This window comes from Moschus berezovskii, chromosome 7 (genome assembly GCF_049115385.1).
Source record: "Moschus berezovskii isolate FMDL1 chromosome 7, NW_MosBer_1.0, whole genome shotgun sequence".
In the NCBI taxonomy this organism is placed as follows: domain Eukaryota; kingdom Metazoa; phylum Chordata; class Mammalia; order Artiodactyla; family Moschidae; genus Moschus; species Moschus berezovskii.
In genome coordinates this window covers 77,978,129-77,997,740 of record NC_142466.1, presented here as the reverse complement: position 1 = coordinate 77,997,740, position 19,612 = coordinate 77,978,129, and the positions used below count along the sequence as shown (strand labels likewise).

General features: G+C 44.0%; 1 long non-coding RNA gene across 3 annotated transcripts in view; it reads left to right on the top strand.

Moving 5' to 3' along the window:
- The window catches only part of LOC148777375 (uncharacterized), a 68,967-nt gene that overhangs the window by 31,829 nt on the left and 17,526 nt on the right, over positions 1-19,612 (top strand). For all 3 annotated transcript variants that reach the window (XR_016037866.1, XR_016037865.1, XR_016037864.1), the window contains exons 2-3: positions 13,061-13,129; positions 13,256-14,409. This is a non-coding gene — a long non-coding RNA (uncharacterized LOC148777375). The remainder of the gene's footprint in view (positions 1-13,060; positions 13,130-13,255; positions 14,410-19,612) is intronic.

Below are 19,612 nucleotides of genomic sequence, written 5' to 3'. Positions count from 1 at the left end.
TTTGAGATGTGTTGCCAAATATACTATCAAAAATCTACATCAATTCACACACACTTCAGTATAAGAAGCCCATATGAAACTGAAGCCAATGCTAAATATTTACCTTGAACAAAAGTATGTTGTCCACTGGATAGATTTAAAAATAGCACCTCATAGCTTTAATCTGCCATCAGTCCAAGATTCAACTGCCTCATGTTCACTGGACACTTGAGTTTCTTCTGAGTTGATTTACTATACTTGTGCTTTACTCTGTCCTCCACTGAAACATTCCTCTTTTTCTTATTGATTAGTAACAACTTTTCATGTGTTATGACATTAAGTCTTTTTCATGTATGTTGTTAATACTTTCCTTTTTGTTTTGCCATTTGCCCATATGGTTTATTGTGGTTTTGACACCTTGTTCAGTCACTAAGTCACGTCCATTTCCATGGTTTATTTTTGAAATTTAGGGGGACTCTCTTTTTCTCCAACGAGTTAGTCATTTCATGAAAGTCACCTCTTTTTCTTAAGCAGTTTTTAAATGGAACTTTAATTATATACTTACTGAGTCTCTTTCTGGACTTTTCTGTTTAATTGATGTGTATTCTGTTGCCAGCGTAATTATTGTAATTACAGTGTAGGCAATTCTAGTATTATGGAAAGTTCTCATTATTTCTTTTCTTTCTTTTTCTTTTTTTGTGTCAAGATTAGTTTGGTTGTCCCTGTGTGCATATTCCTCCAGAATCATTCTGGCCATTCTCCTTTTTTTTCCTTTACTTGTAATATTATGAGCATTAATGATTTTTCTGAAACCCAAACACTGCCCTGACCAAAATATGTGGTTGGAGAAGAGAGAAAAAGTATAACAGTTACCAAGTTAGATAAGATATTATAGATATCATGGTTTCGCTCTAACCATTTCCAAGTAACCAGACCTTAAATTCCTCTAATATGTTCCAAAGACCTAACACCCATGGAATAAATGAAAATCTTCTATGTAAAAGGAGAGATAAAGAGGATATAAGGACATATGGGTGGAAGTAAAAGAAAGAAAACAGAGTCTGAGGTTAAGAAGAACACAAAGACACAGGAAATCAAAGTGCTGCAAGGAGCCTGAAAAAATGGTCTATGGTTTTTACTTCTTGATCATCATTCATTTTTCACTTCTATAAACAAAAACTCTCTATGTTTTTAAAAAGCCGCTGAAATTTTTTATCTGTCCCCTAATTTATGATGTATAGGACTGACATTTCAGAGAGTTACAAAAGAACAGAATCTTGGTGTTCATTTCCTGCCCAATCCAGGAATCCCCCTGCAGCACTTCTCCGAGGAGTGGCTGTCCAGCCTCTGCTTGGTTGCTGCCTGACCAGGCCCTGACTCATCGAGCTCATCTCATGTTTAAACAGCCTAATTATTAGAAGGTTCTTGCTGCTAGAAAGTAAAAATCTGTCTTCCAGCATTCCTCTCCCCAACCCTTTGCCCTGATTCTGCCTTTCTGAGCCAAGCTTGGCCTTCACTGCTTTGGACTTGGCTCTCCTGTCCCCGCCAGTTTTAGCTTCCCTGGACTTGTCATTGCCTATCAGTCCTTTTGGAGCAGAGTTCTTGATCTCTCCACATTCCGGTCTCTCCTCTGGAAGTATAAAATAGACAGCATTTCTTTTAAAGGTGAAATGCAGAAGTTAACAGAATTCTCCAGATTGCACCTGACCAGTGCAGTAAGTTGGGAGAACTTCATTCCTTACTTGGCATTTTTTTCAAACGGATACACCTCAGGTTACATTCAGGTTTAAGATAACAAGACTCGAGCTTCAGTTGTTCAGCCTTAACAGGGAAAAATAAGGTCTTTCCCTGGTCCTTTTCACCTAAGCAAGAGAACAGATCTCACAGGTGAAATGAACATTTTTTATTTAATTTTTGTTGGAGTATCAGTTCAGTTCAGTTCAGTCGCTCAGTCATGTCCGACTCTGCGACCCCATGAATCACAGCACACCAGGCCTCCCTGTCCATCACCAACTCCCGGAGTTCACTCAAACTCATGTCCATTGAGTCGGTGATGCCATCCAGCCATCTCATTCTCTGTCGTCCCCGTCTCCTCCTGCCCCCAATCCCTCCCAGCATCAGAGTCTTTTCCAGTGAGTCAACTCGTCTCATGAGGTGGCCAAAGTATTGGAGTTTCAGCTCTAGCATCAGTCCTTCCAATGAACACCCAGGATTGATCTCCTTTAGAATGGACTGGTCGGATCTCCTTGCAGTTCAAGTGACTCTCAAGAGTCTTCTCCAGCACCACAGTTCAAAAGCATCAATTCTTCAGCGATCAGCTTTCTTCACAGTCCAACTCTCACATCCATACATGACCATTGGAAAAACCATAGCCTTGACTAGACGGACCTTGGTTGGCAAAGTAATGTCTCTGTTTTTTAATATGCTATAGTTGCTTACAATGTTGTGTTGGTTTCTGTGTGTGTACGTGCTCAGTTGTGTCCAACTTCTCTAGAGTCCATGGATTGTAGCCGGCCAGACTCCTCTGTCCATGGGATTTCCCAGGCAAGAATACTGGAGCCGGTTGCCATTTCCTTCTCCAGGGGATCTTCCAGACCCCGGGATCAAGCCCACATCACTTTCGTCCCCTGCACTGGCAGGCAGATTCTTTACCATTGTGCCACCTGGAAACCTGTGTTAGTTCCTACTGCACAACAAAGTGAATCAGCTGTACATATACATACATCCCCTCTTTTTTTGATTTCCTTCCCATTTAGGTCACCACAGAGCACTGAGTAGAGTTCCCTGTGCTATCCAGTTTTATGCAAATTAGTGTATATATGTCAATCCCAACCTCCCAATTCATCTCACCACCACCCCTTCCTCCTTGGTATCCCTACATTTGTTCTCTACATCTGCATCTCAAAAATAAACTCTTAACAGACTTTACTGAGATTGGGAGAAGTCTTTAAAGCCGAGAATAAGGGAAATGGGGAATGGTCTTCCCATGTAAAAGCTGGAAGAGTCCATGTTGTGGAATTTGAGGAACTATGAAAACTTCAGTGCCCACGGAAAGCCGGTGTTTGCCCACCAATGAAGAAACCCCTGGATGCCTCACTTGTGGGGGTGCCTTACTCCAGGCAAAGGTCTCTGCCCAGGCAGTCAGTTTTTGAAAATTGAGTTTTTGCCACCTTTTCCACTGACTGGAAGCAAGGAGAGCTTAAATCTCTGCCTTGTCTATGCTAACGTGTGTGCCTTTCTGAACAGAATGGAAATTACTACTCGGGACCCCAGTTATTCTGAGTCTGGTAACTTCAGAGTCCTGCAGAGCCTCAATCAGGCCCTCCTGGCCACTTCTTACGAATCCACAGAGAACCTGACTCCAGAGATGCCCACCTTGGGCTCACCTTTACATTTCTCTCCCCCGTGGAGCTGTGCCATCAGCACCCCAAACCGACTGCTCAGGAGTGGGCAGGAAGGAGGCTGCAGTGACCCTGCCATTGAGCTCTGGCCCTGGGGTGCACAAGCCACTGCAGCGGGGGCAGAGCAGGAAACCGGCAGCCTCACCAGCCGCGTGTGATTGGCCCTTGCCTGCTGCCTCCAGACCCGGAAAAATCTGGCATATTCACAAATCGGTCCTACTTGAAATCCAGGAAGAGGTGTAATTACAGTGCTCAGGATCTCAACTTTCTGTGTTGCCCTGAATCCTAGCATACAGCATAGTGAGTGACGTCAGAAACTAAACACTGGCTTTCCAGGCAGGGAGGAGGCCAGATGCCCGCGGGAGGAGGGGACGATGGAAACTCACTGAACTTCCATTGGCGGAACAAGAGCATGTGGTCCTAAGAGACCTAGGATCTTCCCTGAGCAAGAGTGTGCAGACGTTTATTCCACAAGTTTATTATCTGTGGGCCGAGCCCGTCCCACCTCTGCTTTCTATTAATCTAATCTCTTAGAAGGTAAAATCCAGTTTGGAATATGTTACATACATGCCATACACTGTTAGTCTTCCTGGCAAGTAAAGTCATTGAAAAAACACACAGCTGCCGGTTTTATCTGAATGTTTGCTACCATATAAGGATAAGAGGTGGTGTTGAATGCTTTATTCTTTAAAAATTTAACTGTAGGATAGTTGATTTGCAATGATGTGTTGGTCTCTGCTGTATAATAACGTGAACTAGCTGTTAGTATACATATATCCCCTCCCTCTTGAATCTCCCTCCCACCCCTCTAGGTTGTCACAGACCAGGGGGTTGAGCTCCCTGTACTATACAGCCAATTCCCACTGGCTGTCTGTTTTACATATGGTTATATATGTGTTTTGATGCTACTTCTCACTCCATCCTACTCTCCTTACCCCACTGTGTCCACAAGTCTCTTCTCCATGACTGTGTCTCTGTTGAGCAGTGCTTTCTTGTTTGGGTCTGGCTGGCTAGAAAGCAGATCTGTCTTTGCAAAGTGTACCATCTTGAGCCCTGTGTACAGTCCTGAGCCCCAAGACGGTCAGATGAGAAGGATGTGAGTGATGAAAAAGAGAGCCATCCAGGATCCAGGCTCCAGGCTGGGTCCTCCTTCCTTCAGGAACTCTAAGCCCTTGGTTGGGGGACACACCCATGCCCTCCTCCCTCACCCCTTAGCCTCCACTAAGGTTTGAAACAACATTTGCTCAACAATTACCTTGGGTGCTTAACTTTTCCTTCATGTATCTTTTCTCCCAAACTCAGCCATCTCCTTCACAGCTCATCCCTCTGCTCAAGAGGAAAATAACAGTTCTTTTTTTAAAAAAAAGATATTTTTTTTTAAAATTTATTTATTTGGCAGTGCTGGGTCTTAGTTGTGGTATGTGGGATCCAGTTCCACAACCAGGAATCAAACCTGGGCCCCTGCAATGGGAGCTCGGAGTCTTAGCCACTGGACCACCAGGGAAGTTCCAAAAATAAGGGTTCTTGAATAAATGAACAAACCTCTAACACTCATTTGACAGGTTCTTAATGAGGAGCTGTGCCCTTTGAGAATGTTTCTGCAGACTGAGCAACACTGGGGAAGCTTCTTAGATCAGAATCAGTTCAGTTCAGTTCAGTTCACTCGCTCAGTCATATCTGACTCTCTGCGACCCCATGAACCACAGCATGCCAGGCCTCCCTGTCCATCACCAACTCCCGGAGTTCACTCAAACTCATGTCCACAGAGTTGGCGATGCCATCCAGCCATCTCATTCTCTGTCGTCCCCTTCTCCTCCCGCCCCCAACCTTTCCCAGCATCAGAGTCTTTTCCAGTGAGTCAAGTCGTCGCATGAGGTGGCCAAAGTATTGCAGTTTCAGCTTTAGCATCAGTCCTTCCAATGAACACCCAGGACTGATCTCCTTTAGAATGGACTGGTTGGATCTCCTTGCAGTACAAGGGACACTCAAGAGTCTTCTCCAGCACCACAATTCAAAAGCATCAATTCTTCGGCGATCAGCTTTCTTCACAGTCCAACTCTCACATCCATACATGACCACGGGAAAACCATAGCCTTGACTAGACAGACTTTGGTTGGCAAAGTAATGTCTCTGCTATAGAGAGAAATAAATAATATTATTTTCAATTAAGAAGTTAGAAACCCAGCAAAGAACTGGATCTTTATATTCTGCTCTGAACCTTTATACTCTGGGTTAGAATGTCCCTTCAAAAGTCATTCTTGAGCTACCTAATGGTTTGAGATTCTTTTTTTAAAAGAGTGTTTTGACGTGGACCATTTTTAGAGTCTTTTTTATTGAGTTTGCTGCAGTTGTCGCTCAGCCCCTAAGTCCTGGCCCATTCTTCGTCAGCTGGTGGACCGCACCACCTTGTTACAGTATCGCTATTTTTTAGTGTTTTGATTCTTTGACCATTAAGCATACAGATACTTTGGCCACCTCATGCGACCAGTTGACTCACTGGAAAAGACTCTGATGTTGGGAGGGATCGGGGGTGAGGAGATGGGGACGACAGAGAATGAGATGGCTGGATGGCATCACCGACTCGATGGACATGAGTTTGAGTGAACTCCGGGAGTTGGTGATGGACAGGGAGGCCTGGTGTGCTGTGATTCATGGGGTCGCATAGAGTCGGACACGACTGAGTGACTGAACTGAAGTGAACTGAAGCATACAGAATCTTAGCTCCCCAACCAGTGATTGAACCTGCACCCCCTGCATTGAAAGGCAAGAAGTCTTTAGCACTGGACCACCAGGGAAGTCCCTGATTTGAGATTTTTTTAAAAATGTTTTAGTATGGCAAATTTTCAGCAAATTCAAGAGAAGAAAGCCCTCACAGATCTACCACTCAACTTCAACACATTCAACTCACAGCTGATTTTGTATCACTTACACCCCATGTGTTCATTGTGCAATGCCACCCTGCTCCCAACCCGGATTATCTGGAAGCAAACACGTCACGTCATTTTATTCCTAAATATAGAGTGTCCCTGTAAAAGGTAACATCTCGTTTTTTGTTGTTTTTATTTTTTAAATTTCTTGGCGGCACTGGGTAGCTTATGGGATCTTAGTTTCACCACCAAGGATTGACCCACAAACCCTGCATTAAAAGTGGGGAGTCTTAATCACTGGACCACCAGGCAAGTCCCTATAACTCTCTCTTACGAAGCCAGTCCAGCTGAGAGCAGGCAACTGGGAAATATCTCATTTTGAATAATCATTTCTGTGCAGACTCTGAAGGCTAACGAGCTCCCTCAAAAATACACATGGGCCAGGTGCCTATTACCCATGACGTGGGATTCTATGAATGCACTAAAATTGTGGTTCATACTTACCCTACCACTATGCTCAGTTTCCCAGTTGCCTGCACTCAGCTGGACTTGCTTCGTAAGAGAGAGTTATAGGGACTTTCCTGGTGGTCCAGTGGTTAGCACTTCACCTTTAAACGCAGGGGGTGCGGGGTTGATCCCTGACTGGGGAGCTAAAATCCCACATGCCTTGCAGCCAAAAGACCACAGCCTAAAATAGAAACAATATTGTAACAAATTCAATAAAGACTTTAAAAATGATCCACATCAAAAAAATCTTTAAAAAGAGAGAGAGGATTATATGCAGAGACTTGGAAACCAACTGGCTTAGAATACCAGCTCTACCACTTCTTATCTCTGTGATCTTAGGCAAAGCACTTAATCTCTCTGTGCCTCAACTTCCTCATCTAAAAGCCAAGCTATATGCATACTTGCTAAGTTGCTTCAGTCATGTCCAACTTTTTGTGACCCTATGGACTGTAGCCCACCAGGCTCCTCTGTCCATGGGATTCACCAGGCAAGAATACTGGAGTGGGTTGCCATTTCCTTCTCCAGGGGATCTTCCCGATCCAGGGATCAAACCCATATCTCCTGTAGCGCCTGCATTGCAGGTGGGTTCTTTTACTGCTGAGCCACTAGGAAAGCCCAATTAAGCCCATGCAATACAACAAAGAAAAAAACAACCCAATTGAAAAATGGGCAGAATATCTAAGTAGACATTTCTCCAAAGAAGACATATAGATGGCCGACAGGCACATGAAAAGATGCTCAACATCTCTAACTATTAGAGGAATGCAAATCAAAACTACTGCTACCTCACACCAGTCAGCATGGCCATCAATAAAAAGTCTACAAAGAGCAAATGCTGGAGAGTGTGTGGAGAAAAGAGAACCCTCCTGCATCGTGGGTGGGAATATAAATTGGTATAGCCGCTGTGGAAAACAGTATGGAGTTTTCTCAAAAAGCTAAAAATGGAGTTGCCATATAATCCAACAATCTTACTCCTAGGCATGTCTGGACAAAACCATAATTTGAAAAGATACATGCACCCGTATGTTCATAGCAGCACTATTCACAAAAGCCAAGACATGGAAACAACTTAAATGTCCATTGACAGATGAATAGATAAAGAAGATGTGGTACATATATGCAGGGGAATACTACTCGTGCCATTTGCAGCAACACGGATGGACCTAGAGATTATCATACTAAGTAGGTCAGAAAGAGAAAGACAAATACCACATGGTATCACTTATGTGTGAAATCTAAGCTATTACACAAATGAACTTATCTATGAAACAGACACAGACTCACAGGCAGAGAGAGCAGACTTGTGGTTGCCAAGGAGGGTGGGGTGGGGGAGAGAAGAATTGGGTGTTTGGATTAGCACAGGTATGGTGTGGCAAAAAATAAAGGTAAAAAAATTTTTTTAAAGAAAGATCAGAAAGACAACATGAAAATATTAATGCTTGTTATCTCTCAAAGAAGCAACAAAAAGTCATTTTTATTCTTTGTGTTTGAATTTTCTGAATATTGTGCAATGAACAGGAATGATTTGTTCATTATGGAAAGATTATTGTTTAAAAACGGGCTTCCCGGGTGGCTCAGTGATGAAGAATCTGCCTGCTATGCAGGAACACTGGTTGGATCCCTGGATCAGGAAGATCCTCCAGAGAAGGAAATGGCAACCCACTCCAGTATTCTTGCCTGGGAAATCCCATGGACAGAGGAGCCAGGTGGGCTACAGTCCATGGAGTCACAAAGAGTCAGACACGACTGAGTGACTGAACACACACACACACATTGTTTAAAAGCAGGATACATAATTGTACAGGCAGGGTGTTTCAGTTATGCAAAATAGATGAAAATAGAAAGATATTAATGGGTGAATGGTGGGTGATTTTTTCTTTGTATTTTTTTAGGTTTTTCCAAGTATTCTGCTCTGAGAGCAAGAAGTTGTTTGAGGTTTTTGTTGTTCAGTCGCTCAATCATGTGACCCCATGGACTCTTTGTGATCCAAAGAACTGCAGCATTTCAGGCTTCCCTGCCCTTCACTATCTCCTGGAGTTTGCTCAAACTCATGTCCACTGAGTTGGTGATGCCATCCAACCATCTCATCCTCTGTCATTTGAGGACATTGGTTCAAATGGGGAAACTGAGGCACAGAAGACCAAGGGGAAGGCTCTTGGTCTCCATGTACAGCTCTGCCTGCCTGGCCCAAGCTAGAGCAGTGTGGTCAGTCCTCCCCAGTGATGCCTCCTTTTGGGTTCATTCCTGACCCCTGACTCAGAGCTTGAGGCTGTAAATGACTGTCACACGATAACAAGGTGGAATCTCCAAGCCTTTCATTCTCGACCAAGAACAGCAAAAAGAAGCCTCAGGGGGAGAGAAGAAACAGTCTGCGGGGCCCCACATGTGTGGGGGTGACATGGGGGATGCTTGACACGGCCAAGTCGTCATCCTGACCATCTGCAGGGGCAGGGAGCCAGCCCTCAGCTGGACCACTGCAGATTCCAAACTGCAGGCATCTCCCCACTGCAGCTGCCCGCTGCGAGGGAGGGGCGGGCCCTGCAGAGAGACTTGTGCACCAGAGATAGCAGCCCACCCATAGCCCAGAGATTCTGGGCCTCCACAGTCTACTTCCCCAACCAGTGTGTCTGGAACAAAATGAACAAGGAACAAACAAAAACAAATCGCCACAAGGACAGAAAAAAAAAAATGAAGAATGGGAGGAGGATAGTACTTTCTAGAAGAGAAGTTAGATCTGATGATGGCACAAGTGACAGCCAGTGGGGTTAGGGCAGGGTGGCCCTCTGGGCAAAGTTGGGAGTTACAACCACAGGCCAAGGGTCCCCCGTTGGCTCTTACTATATGATCCAAGGCATGTACCCCTCCCAGGGCAGTAACCTGTCTGTTGTTGTTGTTTAGTCGCTTAGTCATGCCTGACTCTTTTGTGACCCCATGAACTATAGTCTGCCAGGCTCCTCTGTCCATGGGATTTCCCAGGCAAGAATACTGGAGTGGGTTGTCATGCCCTTCTCCAGGGGATCTCCCTGACTCAGGGATCAAACCCATGAATCTTCTGCACTGGCAGGCAGATTCTTTACCCACTCAGCCACCAGAGTAGCCCCACTGCCCATCTACAAGAGGCAAATGCAACCAAAGGGTTAAGAAGATGTCCTTGCTTCTGGAAGGGACATTACAGCTACATGTCTGCCCTAATACATTCAGGAAGGGGCAGGTGGTTTGGTCTTCCCACCTATGCCTGTTAGAGCAACTTGCTATGGCTGTCACACTCACTGCTTCTAGGTCTGCTTCTAATCCCCAGCTCAGCAATCCCCACACAGGGAGGCTGCGGCTGGGTGGGCAGTCTTTGCCTTGTCCTGAGCTGTGTGTGAGGACAAAGCCAGCCTGGACTGTCTTCCATGTATTCGGCTCTGAGATGCTCCATTGTCCATGTCCTTGTCCACGTCCAGCAGCCCACATAACCTGGAGGCCCTTCACATATCTGTCCATTGACCTCAGAGTAAAGTGAACTTGGGGGATTTTTCCCCAGGTGGAATGGAGGCAAAAAAGTAATCAGTGGCTCATTGCCATTAAAACTTTAGATATGGTCCTGGCAGCTTTAGAGACATCCCCAGTCTGTTTGAGGGTAGTTACTTACCTATCTTTAAACAAGAAATGTGTCTAGCAGTGATTTCAAGGCAAGTCTACGGAAGGAGAGCAACTCTGACAATGTGAATAGTAGGAAGTCTCATTCTCCCTTACTCCCTAGCTTCTCAAGTTCATAGGTTGCTACTAAAATTCCACCAATGGCTTCCCTGGTGGTCCAGTTGTTAAGAATCTACCTGCCAAAGCAGAGGACACAAGTTTGATCCCTGGTCCGGGAAGATCCCACATGCCACAGAACAACTAAGTCCAAGCACCACAATTCTGAAGCCCAGGTGCATACAGCCAGTGCTCTGCAACAAGAGAAGCCACCGCAATAAGAAGCCTGTGCACTGCAGCTAGAGAATAGCCCCTCCTCACCACAACTAGAGAAAGCCCATGGGCAAATCAAATTCCGTGAAATCCTTCCACTGGCATCCATTTAACTTTGTAATTTGGTTCAGGTTTAGGGTGTATCCTTCTAGGCCTGTCACTGGGCAAGATAGGGAGGAGGATATAACAGAAGAATGAGATGTGGTCCTGGGCTCCCCAGTCCAGAGAGGACCCAGCCCAGGAAAAACTCACTTCATGGGCTGAAACTGAGCCAGGACAGGTCAGACAGCAAGTTCTGAACCATATTATGTGAAACAGTCTTTGAGGACACTCATCCTAAATTGCCATGGACCCCAAAGAACCCCCATTTAGGACCAAATCCTAAAATGCACCCCTTACGTGTGAGTACCAGCCTGGGCTGTAAAAGAACATGCTGTAGGGGTGATCCTCTGCCTTGGAAAGAAGGAACTACAGGATGACACTCAGAACCATGCCTGGGCACTCTAGGTTATCAGTGTCCATCCACAGGCAACAGCAGCTGGGCCTTTAAAAATAGTGTCTGGCAGTGTTTATACATATTCTACCTTGAGGATAGCACAGAGGAGATGATTCAATGGACATGAACTTGGGTAAACTCTGGGAGATAGAGAAGGACAGGGAAGCCTGGTGTGCTGCAATCCATGCGGTCGCAAAGCAGACACGATGGAGATTCTGAATAACAACACCACCAACTTACTTCAACAGCATGCAAGCTGCTTGTGGCCACCAGATCCAACCGCAGGCCTCAGATGCACCCCACATATCCACCTCTCATTTGCTGCGTTTATTCTCTTGGGTGGCATCATATTTCTTTCTCTTTTTCTTATATTAATTTCTATTGTAGTATAGTTGCTCTCCAATGTTGTGTTAGTTTCTGCTGTACAGCAAAATGAATCAGCTATACGTATACATACATCCCCTCTGTTTTGGATTTCCTTCCCATTCAGGTCACCACAGAGCACTGAGGAGAGTGCCCTGAGCTATACAGTAGGTTCTCATTGTTATCTGTTTTAGACATCAGTTCAGTTCAGCTGCTCAGTCGTTTTCGACTCTTTGCGACCCCATGGACTGCAGCACGCCAGGCTTCCTACTATTTTAGACATAGCAGTGTATATATGTTAATCTTTTCTCTTTGGAAGTCCAGTTCATGCTTTCACTGATGTCTCTGGTTGCTCTTCCAATTCAATGTCAGAATTAGTTAATGATTTTAACTAGCTCATTAACAGAACTGGTTAACGATTTACATTCTGTGTTTCATATTTAGGTTTTTATTGTCGTTCTTTAGGGTAGAACAGATGATACTTCTTTGAGCCCCATCTTGGTACCTCCACAAAGCCAACAGTTGTGTCACCAGGAAGTAATGTTAAAGACCATCCTGAGTATCTAGTGATTGTCCATGCTCTGTCATTTGACTCATACAATGAGCTCTGGTAAACATTTACTAGCTGCTTCAGAAAGCAAGTGAGTTAATACCTAATGACAACACTGTTACCACTGAGTCCAGGCTCCTACTGCTCACTGTAAGATAGGACAATAAATCAAGATATGAGTTGTTAGGGCAAGGAATAGTGACTTTATTCAGAAAGCCAGCAGTTGGAGAAGATGGACTAGCGTCCCAAAAAACCATCTTCTCTGTTAGAGTTCAGACTTCTTTTATACTAAAAGGGGAGGAAGTAAAGACCTTGTTCCAGCCAGACTTTGGTGGAAATGTGTTAATTTCTTCCTTCCTATAGCTATTCACAGATGGGCCTGGTCAGGATGTTTCCTGTGAGCTAAACAAAAGTGTTTTAGCTTAATGCTCATTACCTGGGGGGAAGGGTTCCTGCAGTCTTTGTGTATGACTTAAGTTTCTGGGCAACCTTCCTTTAGTGATTATCTTATAATAGGATACAAAGTTTCTTTCCTCCTAGAGCATGACTTGCACCTTAGCCTGAGCTGGTTAGATTTTTGTATGATACTGTTCAAACCTTTGCTCATCAGCAGAATTCCAATCAAAACAGTCATTATTCCAGATAGTGATTTGTAGACTCAGTGATAATTCCCATCATGTGTGATAAACATCATGTTTGTGAATAATAATTACATGTAAAGCACAAACATATCCAAGACATACTGCAAAACTGAAATCCACATGCTACCTCCTTCTTAAGAAAGAATGATAAGCAAAACATGCGTTTGTTTTTATTTACACATCTGGTTCCCAAGCTAATGGTTAGTGTATTTGCCTTGTTAGAAGACCTAGAATTATGAGCTGTTTATATGATGCATATGAAGTTGATAAGTTAGTGCCTAAAAAAGATACATATTTCTATGTAGATGCCCCCATTCTGGACCGAATGGAACAAATAATTCTTCACTTGGATGGAAGTGTGTTTACACACACAGGTAAGAGGAATTAGCTTGCTAATTTTTTCTCCTTGCCTAGTAAATATATTAGTCTCTGTGTCCTAGGGAGCCATTATTCAGCCTACCACAGTCCTGATCTAACCTTATCTACACTGTGACTTATAGGCACCTTCTTAAAGAGATGGAGCAAAGATAAACCTCTGATGGATGAAGTCGTAATTACAGTGTGAGCGTCCTGGTCTGGTACTGAAGACGGGGCTGCATCAGCAGTGAAAAGTTTGGATGACACTCCAACACCTGAAGTAGGATGGCCTGGAGAGCAACCACTCTGGGAGCTGCGTGTATTCCTACCCAGACGCCCTGAAGGAAAGGCAGCCTCCAAATTGCTTCGGCTCCTCATCTCCTAACCTGGAGGTGCCTCACTCCCGTCCCTCCTCCACACTCAAGCACTCTATCTTGTTCCTAAGAGAGAGGCTTAGAAGTGACTCATTTTGTAGCCTTCTGCTCTCTGGGCACCCTGAGGTCCCCTGGAAATGAAAGGATTGGAAGCAACCAGCTTACTTTTCCTCGAGTGCCCAAACACTAAGGAGAAATCCACACCGGGGAAACACTCTCTCCGGCTTTGTCAGATGCAAAAGGACGGAGCAGTAAATGCACCCCCTCTTCCCTCGCTGGGCCCCCACTGGGCTCATTCCTGAATGTTTGTCCTTTTCTTAGCAACAAAGCATTTTCTCCAAGGGTCAAATCTTGTGGTTTTATTTTCTGGCTTTGCTCCCCTTTTTTCTGGGGCGGCCCTAATCCCTGGGCCTCAGCATCCCCACCTTGTAATTAAATGGGTTACACTCAGGTGATCATAGATGGGGAAGACTGTGTACTTGCAGCCTTCCAGTGTGACTCCCTCATTGTGCAGATAAGGAAACTGAGGCTCAGGGACGGGAAGTGGCTTGGCAGGGGTCACCCAGGGGTTGTGTGTTAAGTTTCTGTGTGTCTTTTATTATTTTCTACTTTTTAAAAAATATCTATTTATTGGTTGCTTTGCGTCTTAGTCGTGGCACGTGGGATCTAGTTGCCGGACCCCTGCATCGGGAGCATGGAGTCCTAGCCACTGGGCCACAGGGGAGTCCAGTTTCTGTGTGTCTCTGTTCTGTCTCCTCAGTAACTCCATGGCAGGGGCTATGCTTTGCCTGATGTTCAGGGACCCAGGTCCAGACTAGGGTTTGTAGACACTGGCTGACTTGGGAAGACTGATGGATGGAACACCAGACTGGTTGGAGAAAAGTTGTCAAGAGTGAGCCAGACTGTGAGGCTGGCCCATGTAGGTAAGTGTGGTGGGGGCTCCGGGGAGCCGCTTACCAGCTGGGTGATGGTGGACAAGTTTCTTGACTTTTCTAAGCCTCCATTTTTTCAGCTATGAAATGCGGATGATAATGCTTCCTCCACGTGGTCGGAAGAGTTAATAAGATTGAATAAGCCTGATACGCTCGAGTGTTGCTGTTTAGTCACGCTTAGTTGTTGTGGTTTGTTGCTAAGCCAGGGGCTTCCCAGGTGATGCTAGTGGTAAAGAACCTGCCTGCCAATGCAGGAGGTGTAAGAGATGCAGGTTTGACCCCTGGGTCAGGAAGATGCCCTGGAGAAGGAAATGGCAACCCACTCCAGTATTCTTGGCTGGAGAATCCCATGGACAGAGGAACCTGGCAGGCTACAGTCCATGGGGTCACAAAGTGACTGAAGAGACTTAGCACGCATGCGTCGCGAAGCTATGTTGACTCTCTGTGACCCCGCGGACTGTAGTCTGCCAGGCTCCTCTGTCCATGGGATTCTCCAGCCAAGAATACTGGAGTGGGTTGCCATTTCCACCTCCAGGGGATCTTCCTAACCCAAGGATCGAACCTGTGTCTCCTGAAACGGCAGGCAGATTCTTTACTGTGGAGCCACCGGGGAAGCAGAGAAATGGAATAATTCCTGCCAAATCAGTCCATGAAGTATGTCACAGTCATCAGCAATTGCAGCCACCATGGATGGTGAGCTGGTGAGCCCAGAGGAAACTCAGAAAGGAAAGAATACCTGCCATCTAGCAATCATCAGACTACAACCACAGCGAGCCCTGAGGAAACTCAGGATTCTGGCCCCAGATAACTAAGGCACGTATCAAAAAAATGATTTCAATGAACCCAGACTCTTGCATCCTCCCATACATAGAAAAGCACTCAATTCCTTAACTTGGGTTATCTGGTTTTCTTCAACTAGCAGTAATCTTTTGATGTTCAGATTACCTGCCCTTTGTTGCAAAACTTCTATATAACTTGGCTCCCCCTTGCCTTCCCCCCTCCAACCCATCTCCTTGAGCAGTTCTCTCAGGGTTACTTGAGATGCTATCTCCTGGGCTTAAGTCATAAAAATTTCCACTGAATAAACATAACTCTCAACTTTTAGGTTATGAGTGTTTTTAAGTTTAAAGTTGTTCACTGGAGCTTTATGAACTTTTATTATGAAGCTTCAGTTTCATCATGTAAGTGCCATTGTGGGGGCTGTAATAGGAAAGAAACTATATACACACACACACACAGATTACTGAAATTGCTGCCTCTGATCTCAGGAAGTTGGAGGAGGAAGAATGACTGGAGAAGGACATAAGAAAAGAAAGCCATCGCCAGTGAAAATAGCGGGGTAGCCCTTGCAGGAGGAGGAGAGACAGTATAGCTGAGAGCACCGGCTGGGTGTTCGGCCTGCACAGAGATGTTGGTCAAGGGTACGGACTGGGAGTAGTAATAACAGCCAAATGGGTCTGCCCTTCAGTAGCAGTGTGACCTTAAGGAGATGGCTTCCTCTCTCTGAATCTCCTGAGATCGGGAGTGAGGATTTGTTGTTGTTGTTTAGTCACTAAGTTGTGTTCAATTCTGTGTGACCCCCATGGACTGTAGCCCACCAGGCCCCTCTGTGATGGGATTTCCCAGGCAAGCATACTGGAGTGGGTTGCCTTTTCCTTCTCCAGGGGATCTTCCTGAGAGATCGAAATCGCGTCTGCTGCTTGGCAGGCAGATTCTTTACTACTGAGCCACCAGGGAAGCCCAAAATGAGGGTAACTGTCCACGTCTCTCAAGGTGGGTACAGACCTCGCTGTGGATTCATTAAAATGTTCTATGTGATGTGACTGTTGTGTCGAAGGAACTGGGTAAGATACACTATCCATTAGCATCAACGTGGTTACGGAAAGTGCCCTAGAGGAAGGAGGAAGAGCAGGAGAGGGTGACAGTGATGGAAGGGGGACTTTTCTGGTTGGAGCAGGCTGGGGAATGAGTGATAGAAGGCACCGTCCCCATCTCTGAGGATTTCAGGCAGTCGCGGGAGAGACCCACATCCTGGGCTGGACCTTCATGGCCCAGGCTGTGTGTGGCTGGGAGAGAGTGTGTACCATCTGGCAGTAAGAGACTGGGGCCAGGCAGCCCCTGCTCTGGGGTTGGGGCCTCGCGCTCTTGGAATAAGGACAGCAGATTATTACTTTCGTCTCCACCCAACTCCAGGAGCCTCCCAGAGAGAGATATGCTCACTTGTCAGTCTCCCCCTGCAGAGCAGATACTATTTGTTTTAAAATAGTTGGGCTTTTTACTGTTTAAAATGTTTGCACACATAATACATGCTTTTATTTGGAAAGTATATGAAAGTCAAAATAATATTTACAGTTAGTCTCACCACCTGAAATGATCATCTCCTATATTCTAGATTTTTAGTGCCTCATTTTTTGCTTTGTAAAAAATTATCTAGTTGTAATAATATAATTTTATTCTACTTTCTCACTGAATATTACTTCATAATCTTTTGTGATGGTAGACTTTGTATACACAATGTAAAAGTCTGCCTTTGACCACATGTATTTAACTTATCCATTGCAAGTTGTTTCATTTGGGGCCATTATGAAATTAGCAGTTAGTTTGGGATTAACACACACACTACTATATATAAAATAGATAATCAACAAAGATCTACTCTATAGCAAGAGAACTATACTCAATATTTTGTAATAACTTATAAGGGAAAATAATCTAAAAAAGAATACATATATATATCTGAATCACTTTGCTGGACATCTGAAAGTTAATACCACATTGTAAATCAACTATACTCCAATTTTTAAAAAGTACTGTGGGAAAAAAAAAGTCTGCCTTTGATTTCTGTTAGATGATGAGTTCTCATCTAATGTAGCTAATCATTCCTACATTATTAGGCTGTTTCCAATTTTACACTACTATGAAAAAAATCATATTAACATGTTTGAATACAGTATATTCTGTAATTTAAATTATTTCCTTAGACTGAATCCCCAAAATGGAATTAGTATAGTTAAAATGTATAAATGGTTATGACTTTTTATACGTATATTAGGCCTATCAAAATGTTTTCTGGCTTTATTCTTCCAGAATATATAATATATACACATATAAAAATGTTAAAATGTAGAGCTAAGTAAAATGAATGGGAAAAATAATAGTCTTAGCACCCCAAATAACCCCTTTTGACATTTCCATATACTTCCCTCCACATTGTTCTGGGATAATTTTGTGTACATAAATCATATTTTTCATTTACTTTCACTTGTTTCTTCACATCTTTAAAAATGCTTCTAGGGGACTTTTCTGGTGGTTCAGTGTTAAGACTACGTGCATCCAGTTCAGGGGGTGTGGGTTCAATCCCTGGTCAGGGAACTAGGATCCCACATGCTACACAGTGTAGCCAAAAGATTTAAAAATGAAAATAAATAATTAAAATAAAAATCCTTCTAAAACACGATTTTTAGTTACCGCTAAGTGGCCCATTTTTCACAATGGCCCATTGTGTCTGTATCATACTTTATATCTTATTGGTGGTTATTGGGATCCCCTCCTCCAGTGCTTCACTATTATAAATGACACTAGAGCAGATGCCAAAAGGCCACTACTTTCATGAGAAAGACCCCATGCCAGTGGGAGTCAAAGAACAATAAACTGGACAGATCTACTGTACCTCAAGGGGTTCATTCCTCCAGCACCCTGTAACTGGATCCAGAATCACTCACATCCCCATTTTACAGGTGAGATACAGTACATTCGAGAATTTCAGTGTCTAGTGCAAGTTCATAGACCTAGTAGGTATCAGAGATAAGAATGAAGATATAAAAATCTAAAAGCCTTGATGCTGCTTCCACATGTGATACAACTGGATTGTTTTCCTTCTGAAAACATTCTTTTTTGTGTGTTATTTAAAAACTAGGTGTGCATTAGATACATGGGCTACAGTCCATAGCGTTGCAAAGAGTCAGACATGACAGGAAATAAACAACAAAGTATATATACAGCTGATTCATTTTGCTGTATAGCAGAAACTGATACAACACTGTAAAGCAACTATACTCCAATAAAAATTAATTAAAAGCAAACAAGAAAAGACGATAAGGCAGACTTTATTCAAGGGGAATAATACAATGGAGCTTTATAGTAGGGGAGCGAGATTGGGCTGAGCTCCAAATACAACAAGGGCCAGTGGAGATTTACAGCCAAGGAACGGGGTCGTCAGATGGAAAATTACTAAGAAGAAACTTCAGGGGTAACGGGGACTCTGCCTAAACCAACTGGACAGGATTTTTGCTAAAGGCAGGCCAGAGTGGTAAGATACTGAATGTATGGGATAAGGAATTTGCTCAGAAATCAAGGAAGTGTGATTTTCACTAAACTGACACAGCAGAATTCTTGCTAAGCCTAGACTAAGCAGAGATGAACACGGAAGTCCAAAAGTCAGGGCCTGGTTGAGAAGAGGGTTCACAGGAACCAGACTAGAGTTAGGTCAAGGGGTAAATCTTTGTCAGGGTCCAAAGCAATTACGCTTGGGACTTGCCTGGTGGTCCAGTGGTTAAGAGTTTGCTTTTCAATGCAGGGGATGCTGGTTTGATCCCTGGTTGGGGAGCTAAGCTCCCACATGTTTTGTGGCCAAAAAACCAAAGCATGAAACAGAAGTGACATTGTAATAAATTCAGTAAAGACTTTAAAAATCGTCCACATTTTTTTTTAATCTCAAAAAAAAAAAAGTAATTGTGCTCATGTGGGCCTCCAAATTGGGCCACATTTTTAGAGCAATAGTGACCAGCTTGAGGTCACAGAGAGAAAGGTGACCTGGATGATAAAAGGTCTGGGAAACATGACATGATTTCTTTCAAAAAACATTCATTTAGTTCCTACATGAGTTTGAGTGTACTCCGGGAGTTGGTGATGGACAGGGAAGCCTGGCGTGCTGTGATTCATGGGGTCGCGGAGAGTCGGACATGACTGAGCGACTGAACTGAACTGAACTGATGTGCCAATTGAATAGTATAGACAATAAGAATTAAATTCCTGTTCCAAAGAGCTTTATATTCTGGTGTGAATATAGAGAAAGACTGAAAATAAGATAGCTTATGAAAAAAAATAGCAAGATAATTACCGTATGACAAACACTGAAATACAGGGGGAATGTGGAGCGTTGCATATAATCTCTAGAGCAATCTATGAGGTAGAG